This window comes from Palaemon carinicauda, chromosome 6 (assembly GCF_036898095.1).
Source record: "Palaemon carinicauda isolate YSFRI2023 chromosome 6, ASM3689809v2, whole genome shotgun sequence".
Taxonomy (NCBI): Eukaryota; Metazoa; Arthropoda; class Malacostraca; order Decapoda; family Palaemonidae; genus Palaemon; species Palaemon carinicauda.
The window spans coordinates 179,195,476-179,205,396 of NC_090730.1; the positions used below are offsets into that span (position 1 = coordinate 179,195,476).

At 36.6% G+C, this 9,921-nt stretch overlaps 1 long non-coding RNA gene across 1 annotated transcript in view; it reads right to left on the minus strand.

The window, feature by feature from the left end:
- Positions 1-442: 442 nt before the first annotated feature.
- LOC137642306 (uncharacterized) overlaps positions 443-9,921 on the minus strand; it is a 10,216-nt gene continuing 737 nt past the window's right edge. The window contains exons 2-3 of the long non-coding RNA XR_011044747.1: positions 5,492-5,705; positions 443-1,625 (exon numbers count right to left, since the gene is read on the minus strand). This is a non-coding gene — a long non-coding RNA (uncharacterized lncRNA). The remainder of the gene's footprint in view (positions 1,626-5,491; positions 5,706-9,921) is intronic.

Below are 9,921 nucleotides of genomic sequence, written 5' to 3' on the forward strand. Positions count from 1 at the left end.
CGCCAGTCTGCATCTCTCTCTCTCTCTCTAGGCGGCACGCGTGTCTGCATCTCTCTCTCTCTAGGCGGCACGCGTGTCTGCATCTCTCTCTCTCTAGGCGGCACGCGTGTCTGCATCTCTCTCTCTCTAGGCGGCACGCGTGTCTGCATCTCTCTCTCTCTAGGCGGCACGCGTGTCTGCATCTCTCTCTCTCTAGGCGGCACGCGTGTCTGCATCTCTCTCTCTCTAGGCGGCACGCGTGTCTGCATCTCTCTCTCTCTCTAGGCGGCACGCGTGTCTGCATCTCTCTCTAGGCGGCACGCGTGTCTGCATCTCTCTCTAGGCGGCACGCGTGTCTGCATCTCTCTCTAGGCGGCACGCGTGTCTGCATCTCTCTCTCAAGGCGGCACGCCAGTTTGCATCTACAACGCTATCCTGCTTCGGCTCTCCATTTCTGAAAGAGCAAAACATCAATTCTTCTATGATTTTAGAGCAACTACAGACTCCATAGAGCATATGACCAATTTTTGTGCAACAGTTAATAAGCTCCAACCTAATTCTACATCAATTTCTAAATGTTTGCTTCACTTAACGTGAATTCATATAAAAGATTTAAAAAAAATTAAGTTATTGCCCCACAATCAGCTTTGAAATCTTTACTATATCAAAAGCCAGTGTCTGCATGTAATTTGAGCCACCTACCATATGTTTCCTAAAATACTAATACTTAGCTCAGGACCAAATAATGATAAGTAAAAAAGTTCAATTTATATTTCTCATGCAGGCGTTCATTAAGGTTTATTAACTAAATAACCTATGTCAATTGAAAATTCAACTTATGACTTTTGGTAGAAATATTTTCGACTTTTACAAAGTATGAAGAGTTTATATTCTCGTCGAAAATTGATATAGGCCCCTGATACAAAAAGGAAAACCTTTTGCAGTATACTAGTTTTTGTAGAAACAAATGGACAGGATCATATGATACCCATTCTGTTTTGCCTTATCTGTATTTTTCACATAACGATACGATCACAATATGTAATGAAAAATCGTTTCTACCTACATATGCTGATATGATAATTGAAGTTTTTCAAACATTTTAATTATTATAAGAAAGTATATTATAATGCAGCAATAACTAGATTTTCAAATATTTTTGCTAGTAAAATTTATTAATATTGATACAACAACAATTAAATATATAACAAATATATAACAATTAAATATATATTACAAGGCAATGGTTTTAAGACATGTATTTGCTAATCGGAACAAGCAGTGAAGACTTGTTTAACCATGAAAGTTTTAAAGTATTCGCCCAAAAACCTTTGCTCATGATATTTAGTTTGAATTTAAAGTTTTGTTCTTGATATTTAGTTGAAACAAAGTTTCCTTCTTGATATTTAGTTTGAATAGTTTTGTTCATGATTTTCAGTTTAAAGTATTAAAATTTTGTTCTTGATATTTAGTTAAACAAATAAAGTTCACGATAAATATTGTACCTAAACTTACTTCATGAATTTGATTCTTGCTCGAATACTTAACCCTTGAAGGGCTTCAACGTGATTGTTTCCATAAAGCCATCTGATCCTCCCACACTCGGACCATTGTGAAGCAGACAGTCTTTTTTTTCTCTCATATTCCTGAAAATGTGATAAAAATTACCATCAACATTTTAAAAATGAGGAATCACCGATTAATATTGGCACATACTGAAAAACACTAGTTGTACTCTTAAAACAATGTCAATTTTATAGGATTTTGCAACAGAATCTGATAAAACATGCTAATATCAAACACTAATGAAATGACAGATTCAAGAGTAATTATACTGTTAAATGGCCATATTAGATGCCACTTCCATCCCAAAATGAAATTCAAGATTAAGAAAAAAGGTGAATCACTTGATAATGAATGTTATTGAAACAGAAATTCCTGAAATTGTCTTGACAATTAGAATGTGAAGAATCTATGTGAATAAATTGGTTTAAAATTGAATTCACCTATCACGAACTTGTGCAATATTTATATGAAAGTATTAGAAATATTCTCAAGCACTTCTAAAACAAAAACTTTATAGTTCCTATATGTAAGATCTCTTCGAATGATTACATTAATCATAAATAATATTTGAGCAGATAAAAAGCAGCTTAAGCTGAAATGAAAATACTGAAAAACTATCAAGCAATAAGCCTGATAGCAGAAAATGAAAACATTCAGTCCTGATCAAAATAAGCTTTACCACTATCTCGTTAAATCTATTCTTCACTCTTATTTTCCCAACGTATTGATTCTAGTGTTACCTTATGCAAGTGTGACGTGCAACATTTTCGAAAGTCGAGGCAGCTTATGCTATATAATGCACTAGCTACTACGATGTCTACAGCCTTTACCCATTTATAAACGGGGCAATAATCCATAGCATATTCACATTTTAATTTATTTTTTGAAAACACTAAATACTCTTAATGATTTTATTCCTTTACCTAATTCAGAATGATTCAATTGTACTGCGACTGCCTGTAGTGGTAAGTCATCTTCGGATAATTACTATTAGAAAGCACAAAATATTCCTTACTATGGAAAATTCAATGCATTATTGTGCTAAAATATTGCAGCTTAGATAAAAAAAAAACTAGCAGCTTCAAATGATTAAATTTGATACAATTTATTGAAAAAAAGGAAAATTAAGGGCACACATTGAATGATGCTAAACTGGCTGACTAGGCTGCCAGTGAATGCACTTGAATGCAAAGTCCTAGTTGATTTAATAAACCTAAAAATAAAAAAAACAATCACGTCACAAAATTATCCTATTTACCACAAACCGATAAAAAACTATTTCGATGCATCGTTAGACAGATTTTATCCAAGAACCCCTTAGTGTGATACTTTACAGATCTAAAAAAAATGTATTAGTAATCCTAAATTTTCTTTTTTGTATGATTCTTATTTCACATAGTATTAATATAGCATTTCACTAGTAACATTGTACATTTAGCCTACTTTGAAATCTAGCAGGGGAGTAGGTTGTTAATTCTAGCCAGCCAAAAAACAAACCATACTTTAGTAAGTCAATATTTTTAAGTACCAAAATTTAATACAATATTTTATTTTATTTTGCAACCTTTTCAATCTCAAGATGGCACTGAATCCACTTGGGTATGAAAGATTTAATATAGGATAGCACGTTGCAGCTCAAACACCTAATTTAATATTGGAGAGAGCATTGAAGCTCAAACTCCTAACTTTCAGAGCTTGAACTAATTACAATATTGCAATATATGATTAAAAAATGATAATATTTTTTTCATTCTTATGAACAATTTATCAACACAGCTGAAGTAAAGTATATAGAGAAATTCTTTAGAAAACTTAGGCCAATTATAAGAATTAAGGGAATTTGAGAGCTAGAATCATGAAATGTTTTTAAACAATGATGGATTGATTGTTAAAATCATGGATATTCTTTTCATACAAATGGATAACATTTTATTACTTAAATTAGCTTCAAATAAAAAGAAAAACTTGACCTCGGGAGAGTAAAGGGCCAAAGTAGTATTCCATCAGCAAAACACAATATTCAGAAACCTGACTTCCTATTTTTTATAAAGAAGTGCATGGGGATATAACATACAATCAGCATAAATATTATGTTGCAAACATTGAAAGATTTTGGCAAGTTAAACCCAAGACCTAATGCAATTGGTAACTAAAGTGAAAACCTAATGCAATAGGTAATTTTTCTTCTCACTGTTAATCACAAGTCTGTATCCACGCACGATCTACACCAAATTTATTACTAAAAAAATCATATTAGCACATGCATACTAAGATAGTGTCCTTAACCTGTTAAGTGGCTGTACCAAGTATGACTTTTCATCTATAAGCTGACATATATGGAAGTATCACTAACTGTCTGGTGGTCTATTAAAGAGATCATACTTGTCCTAAGACGACATGCCATAAGTCTCGGCTGCCTTAGCCGTCCACAAGCTAAGTTTCATCTGAACTTTATTCCTACCCTGCCCTGAGGAAATGTACTAGTAGAATTGACGTATATACCCATCCTACACAGTGCTAAAACTGAGATTGGCATCCATGACAGCTTTATCATTGGTCTCACATGCCTATTCTATCAACTGGACTCATTCCATATTTTTATTAAAGCGTTTCACATGACAATCCCTTGCTTGGCAAGTGGCAGTGCCTTAACTGCTTGGCGAGTGGCAGTGCCTTAAATGCTTGGTAAGTGGCAGTGCCTTAAATGCTTGGTAAGTGGCAGTGCCTTAAATGCTTGGTAAGTGGCAGTGCCTTAAATGCTTGGTAAGTGGCAATGCCTTAAATACATGACGAGTGGCAGTGCCCTAACTGCATGATGAGTGTCAGTGCCGTAACTGCATGACGAGTGTCAGTGCCCTAACTGCTTGGCAAGTGTCAGTGCCCTAACTGCTTGGCAAGTGTCAGTGCCCTAACTGCTTGGCAAGTGGCAGTGCCCTAACTGCTTGGCAAGTGGCAGTGCCCTAACTGCTTGGCAAGTGGCAGTGCCCTAACTGCTTGGCAAGTGGCAGTGCCCTAACTGCTTGGCAAGTGGCAGTGCCCTAACTGCTTGGCAAGTGGCAGTGCCCTAACTGCTTGGCAAGTGGCAGTGCCCTAACTGCTTGGCAAGTGGCAGTGCCCTAACTGCTTGGCAAGTGGCAGTGCCCTGAACTGCTTGGCAAGTGGCAGTGCCCTGAACTGCTCATCAATTAGCAGTACCTTTACATACTCATCAATTGACTGTCCTTTTACATGTTCATTAATTTGCCATTGCCAGAGTTCTTAATAGCTGTGACAATTCTTACCTCTCAAATGACAGTGTATAACCAAGTTTAGTATCTCAAATGTAAAGTAGGAGTGTGCTAATTGCAGCTCAATGCCTAGCCCTTGAAATGACCATACATCACAGAGCATCACACACTTTACTTTAAACTACTTTACAGACTGCCAGATTTCTAGCCTTTGATGTGGTCATGTATCATAAGTCACTACATCCCTAATCTACTTTTTAGATTTATATTATAGAGTGTCATATCCCTACCCTGAGAAGAAGTCAATTTTCACACTGCACCATTCATAAGTAGTGTGTATTAAATTTTACATCTTATATGCCAGTGGTATAGAATATTACATTGATTTAATTTCCTAATATGAAATTTGGTCACCTGAGGCATACATTAACCACCATTAACCTCAGAAAACAAAACTCGGTAAATTTTACATTAAGACCACCTGCATGTAACCCTTTACATTTATTCACATCCTTTAAGCTCTTCTTCCCGAATTACAAAGCAACTTTAGTTACTATCTAACAGTTGCACATTCTATTGATTAAATTTACTTGCCATTTTCTCCTGGCATTAGAACCTGTCCACAATTTCCAATTCCAGACTTTTATGGCTGATAAGCCATGAATAATTGAAGGGAAAAACAGGAATAATCATAAAACTATACTTCTCCATGTGCATACCTTAATTACGCTTTATCCTTACATATGGCTGGATGTGGGTTGGGTGGGCTACCACTATCATGTGGCACCCTGCTAGGACAGTGCCCATACCATAACCGGAGTATCTTCTCTTAATGCTTCGAGATGTGAATCAAAGGTTACCCAATAGTACAATTATCTCAGTTGAGGTGCAATTAGTGAAACGAATCCTATTTGTCATAGCTCCAAGGGTGTTCTGGAAAAAAAAGGAAATTAAAATAGTAAAATTTCAAGGAGTTTGAAATAAAAAAGTTCTTTTAGCAACTCCAAACATTGATACTGCATCAACACAAAGTAAATACTACAATTATAGCATAACAAATATATATGACAAAAAAGGGAGATAAGGGAATTAGGCAAAAAACATATCAGTTGATAATTATAGTAGAGGATGGTCATTTAGGTGTTTATTTCTATATATGCAAGGTTCTAGTGATGATGTTGAAATGAAAATGATTAAGCTAAAACAGTTAACAGCAAAGTTACACAAGTTTTCCGGCAAAGTGTCAGTAGGTTAAAGGTTTCAATATATATGCCAGTGTGGTTAGGTGGTAATATGACAAATATTGGAAGTAATTTGTATTTTTCTTAGCAATACAAACCTAAGTCCTTTATCTAGATTGATTTCTCTGATATGTGATGTAATCAGTCATTGGAATTGGATATGCAGTTTTCCAACTGGTGAAGGGAAAGAGCTGAGTCCTGGTGTAATGAACTCCGTTGATTACCTGCTGGAACAGGTCAAAGGTGGACAGGGGTAGACATCCAAGTGATCCCATGCATGTTCGAAGGCATTTCATATATTGGCCATGGAACCGGAACACGGAAGTAGGAACAAGGGTGATTCCTGCTGTCATGTGGCAAACGAGTTGAACACTAGAAATCCCTCCGGAACAAGAAGCCTTCTGCTACCAGATGATCAAGCTATCATCAGGATATCTTAGCACATACCTGTTAAGTGAGGCCAAGCACCTCCTAAATTGTCATCCGCGTGTAAACGCTGGTAGGCGTACACAGTCCAAAGCACAGTCTTGAACTGGTATACTAACTTAGAGGGAGAAGCTGAGGTAATTTCCAGAGGACTGATGGACAGGCACGTGAAAGGATGCATTCTGAATGACTATCAAAACCATGAAGTCTCCTTCTCAGCTAGATAAACAGCACAGACTGTACTGTTTCTATCTTGAGCTTTGATGTACTAACTAATTCAGAGGAAAAAGGTCGATGATCAGTCTCCGACCTCACTTGTTGCCTTCACCTGGAAGAGCTAATTTATGAAGTCTGGAGACAACATAAATGACTTCCTAGCTCAAAAGGTCTGTGGATGCGCAGACTCTTTCAGCTTAGTGAGTGAGTTACGGACCGGGATTCAACGGAGGACTTGGCCTGTCGTGAAGGCTCAGCTGGTGTCCCCTTCAAAGGACTGGGATGCTTGAAGGAAACCAAGCGGTTGATCAGGGAGTCCTGGAAATTAGTTCTCTACGACAACTATGGTAGCTACGGTCACCATGGTTGCCAGGCCATCAGGAAGCTGGGGCACGGGCCATGGCTGGAACTCCGTGTCCCAATCACTACCTGCGAGGACATAGCACAGTGCTGAAGCGCCCGGTCCTATCCATGGCCCAGAGCTAATATACCACTCGTTTTACTATTGTGTTTTGGCTTTTATCACAGAATAGTGCAATAATAGCCTTCAGGCTATTTCAGTGGTGACGCAATCTCTAGCATTCACATGGAAGTAGATTGATCCTAGTCCGGGGACTGAGTTTAAGCTATTCACTCAAGATGCTGCCTTTCCCTGGGCACCATAGTGGGTCATTTGACTTGGCCAGCTAGCACTAATGTCCATCTATTTGGATGGTAATGGAAACAAATCCAATAGCTTTATATTTAGTTAGGGAACTAAATCATAATGGGAAAAAAATGCGGTATATATAGTATTTTGAATCCTGAATACTAATGTCTAAGACCCTTATCAACCTAACAGTTTTTGAACTAAAGATTCCAGCTTTGCTACTCTTATCATCTTAGTGCCTTCCATAAAACCCACTTCCCTTCAAAAAGTTCGGAAATTAACAGTTAAGTAGTGCTTCGTTCGTCAGATACTGGTTTGAACAGAATAAAGGGCCTAAAGTTTCATACACTAAACCTCCACTATTTATATGCTCTATCAGAATATACTACATGATTGAAAAAATTAACGTTAATGATTATAGGTTAGGGTAGAAAAAAAGTGAAATTTAGTCTGATAATGGGAAATGGAAGTCAAGTCCAATACTCCGAAAGAAGGTGCAGCACAAAACTACCAGTCCTCCCTTTGAACTACACTCCCAAATAAATTTATAAGTTATTTATACAGTATTTTCAAGTATGATATGAATGTGATTTGGGTTAATATATGATACTTCAATTACTAGGTAAACTAGGATTGACTATAAGAAATGGACGGGTGCTGGCTAGGTTGACATTTCTAGATGTATTTAATGGGGGTGGGGCCTAATTTTGTGCATCAGTCGAATAAAATGTGAAGTTATTTCTCCCTTTTAGTACATTGTTAACCTTTGGAAGAGCGATTAGAGTTACTGCAGAGGTTATTTGCATTCACTTTGGCCAGTTTTATATATGACTTAATCATTATCTGGCATTTCTAACCAGTTACGAGCTTACAAATATTTATGCAGAAGATACCTGATGTTCTAAAAATGCCAGTTTGTTCCACCCTACCCTTCACAGTTCTAACATGACTAATATAACAAAAACGTCTCAAAGAGGGAAGTATGATTTATTTTGAAATTTGGAGTAATTTCATCCATTTAGGCAATTGATTAGGCTGAAAATTCTCTCTGCACAGTATATAGCTATTTTCGTATAATATAATCCCTAAAATAAAGACCCGTGGGGCATGCAAATGCAGCACACCCATGCACCGCTAGCCACAAAAGCGGAGCAGTGAAGTAATGCTAAATTTTGCGAGCGTAGCAAGCAACGACGGAGAAAAACAGAAGGATGTAATGGGAATTTTCAGCAACTTGCATGAACTAAGTGGATATATTGGGTTTTTATTGCATTTCTGACTATTATTGCTGTAACTCCAGTTTCCCCACTAACATCTCCCAAAATTGTCGATATATAAAGTAGATGAAAAACTCATAGAATGGTGGTTTGTCCCAATCATGTTCAGAAAGGCATACAACACAAGATAGAAGTAGGAACATAAGTGATTCATATATTTGGCTATGATTAAAGTAACATTAACCCTGATTAGTTTAGTTCTATTCTACCTTACGTCAAGCAAGATGGAATTCGAAACCTTTGAGCTTAAAGTAAGTTTAAGTCGAAACCTTATAAATTATAAATGCCAGCCCACAGGACAAAAGCTAGTAATTGATCATTTTTGCTTGCCTAAACACAGTATCAGTGAGAATGTCTGTGAAAATATCTACAGGAGCAACGACTGCGACATTCAAATAAATTAGATCATCAAAACAAGGCCAAAAATACTAGTCCAGATGACTAACACGTGTAGCGAAAATCACTTATGCTCAGCTCACCATAATTTATTATGTTATGATAAATTTGACAATTTTAAATAATGCCAAAATACTAACCCACAAGTCTAACACACGTAGCAATCCATGCTCCGCTTATCAAAACATAGGATCAATGAGATGCTAAGTTGCTAGTGAAGCAAGTTACGTTGGAATATAGACCAATAAATAAGTAAATGTAAATGATTTAAACAAGTTAAATTTGATTACCAAAATGCAAATAAAAATGCTCAATTAAGGAGATTTTTGTACTTAAATGAACGCTGATACGAATTCCTCCATAGAAGAATGATTGAAGAAAAATTCTTTGAGTGAAGAGGACCTGGGCAACTAAAGCTTCAATGGTTTTACTTAAGTGTTACATTAATATCACTGTCTTGATTACAGTAACTATTGCAATGACTAATTTTTGAAGACTGACTGCTGGGAACCGTTTAAAGTAAAGTGGCACTCACAGAACAGGCCTCCATCACAACAGCTTATTTCTTGACCTTGACCTTTGACCTAATGTATAAATAGGCATGACCTTGACCTTAGACCCTGATATTCCAAAATTCAATTACATCTAGCTTTCTGCATTACAGTTAATCCCTGTAGGTTTCATTACTCTAAGATTAAACTTCTGGCTAGTAAGCTGTTCATAAACTAACACTATAAACGGCCAAAACAACCTTAAAACTTCAGTGGCAGAGAACTTTATATAGATAAACTATAAGACTGGTACAACATATTTTAGGGGGTTTTGAACTTTTGACTATACACTGCACAAATCTATAGGTTTATATGGTAATCAACCCACAACTTACGATTTTCGACAAATGATTATAAAAAACGTTCAGACCACTAAAATATACAACCTGTCTT